Below are 2,025 nucleotides of genomic sequence, written 5' to 3'. Positions count from 1 at the left end.
AAATGTTGAACAAGTATTTCAAAAAATGTTAATAAAGGATTAGGAAAATGTTAAATGTGTATAGAAAAAATGTTGACCAAGCATGCAAAAAAAATGTTAATCTTGCATTTGAAAAATGTTGACAAAACACTTACAAAATTTTAAAGGTTAATAGGAAAAATGTTGACTGTGTATTAAAAAACTATTAATCTTGTATGTGAAAAAAGTTGATCAAGCATCTGAAAAAAGTTTAAAGTGTGTATAGGAAAAATGTTGATCAAGTATGCAAAAAATGATAATTTTTTATTTGAAAAATATTGACAATATTTATAAAAAATGTTGACTAAGTATTAAAAAATTAAATATGTATTGCAAAAAAATGTTGAAATTATACAAGAAAATTGTTCTTGACATATACAAAAAATTAGAATGAATACCAAAGGAAAAAATGAAAATTGAAAAAAATTGGATAAAAAAGAACATGGAAAAACTGAAAAACAAATCCAAAAAAGAATTAAAAACTACGAAAACCAATAAGGAAACAAAGAAAAACAAATAATATTGAAAACCAAGAAAAAACTAGAAAACAAAGAAAAAAAGAAGAAGAAATGAGAAAGAAATAAAAGGTGGATAAAAACCATGAAAGATACAAAGACAAAAAAACACATGGATAACGAAGAAGAAATAAGGTAAACCAAACCAAAAACAAAAGTATATGAAAAAGGTAAAAAAAAAGGAGAATACAAAAAATCCAGATGATTTACCGCAAGTTTTTTTTTTGAATAAAAATGATTTATCACAAGTTGATCGAGCCTCATGTCTTAACATGAACACGATGTTGGTGCGATGGCTAGAATCACCCCATACCATCAAATCCACCAGGGATCGATTCCCTGGGAGCTCTGTTTCCCTCCCTATTTTTCCCTATGCGCTAATGGGAGCGCGCTTTCAGCCACAGCCTGCTAGGAACTCTCTCTGAATTTTATTTATTTATTTTCGTATGTGTTTTTGGCTTTTAGATCATTTTTATGGTTTTTTCTCTGCTTTCTCTTAGGTTTTGGAAAAAACAATTTTTTCATGAAAAAACATGTTTTCTTTATTTTCTTTTGCGAGAGGAACATGTTCATTTCTCGTGAAGGCACAGATTTATTTCCGCGAATCGTGCCTCACGAAAAAGAAAAAATGTGTGTTTCTTTTTTTTCACAAGACACACATATTTACTTCTCGTTGAGGCACGAATTTGGTTCCGCGAGAAGCACATTTGTGCCTCTCGAAGAATGAAAAAGATTTCTTCCGTGAGAGGCATAGATTTACTTCTCATGAAGGTATGGATTTGCTTCCGCAAGAGGTATATTTGTGCCTCTTGAAAAAGAAAAAAAATGCATTTTTTCACGAGTGGCACAAATTTACTTCTCGTGGGTGCACGGATTTGTTTCCGCCAAAGGCACCGATTTACTTGTCATGGAGGCACGGATTTGGTTCGCAAGAGGCACAATTATGCCTCCTAGAAAAGGAAAAAAACACGTGTGTTTTTCTTCCGCAATAGACATAAATTTGTTTCTTATGGAGGCACAGATTTCTTTCTCGAAAAAGGGAAAATTAAAGAAAAAATGTGATATTTTCCTTTTCAAGAAGCACGGGTCTACTTCTCACGGAAAAAAATTATGCCTCCACAAGAAACGAATTTGTGCTTTCCAAGAAAGAAAAAAGATCTCATGAAAAAAGTTCATGATGCTTCTGGTAAAAGTGGATCTATGCCTACACGAGTAGGAAATTTGTGCTTCTCATGGAAACAAAAAAATGAAGCAAAAACACTTGCGATTTTTTTCCTTTCCAAGAATTACAGTTGTGCTTCTCGCCAAAACAAATCTGTATTTCTTGTGGAAGCTCACTTTTTTCATGCAAAAAAGATCATTGAAGCTCACTTTTTTCATGCAAAAAAGATCATTTTCGTGATTTTTTTTCTTCAAAACATCAGGAAAAGCAGGCGTAAACCAAACAGCCAAAAAACAAAAAGAAAAAAAACAACTAAAAACCCGAAAACGT

Source organism: Triticum aestivum, chromosome 6A (assembly GCF_018294505.1).
Source record: "Triticum aestivum cultivar Chinese Spring chromosome 6A, IWGSC CS RefSeq v2.1, whole genome shotgun sequence".
In the NCBI taxonomy this organism is placed as follows: domain Eukaryota; kingdom Viridiplantae; phylum Streptophyta; class Magnoliopsida; order Poales; family Poaceae; genus Triticum; species Triticum aestivum.
The sequence above is the reverse complement of the archived record's forward strand: the minus strand, read 5'-3'. Positions refer to the sequence as shown.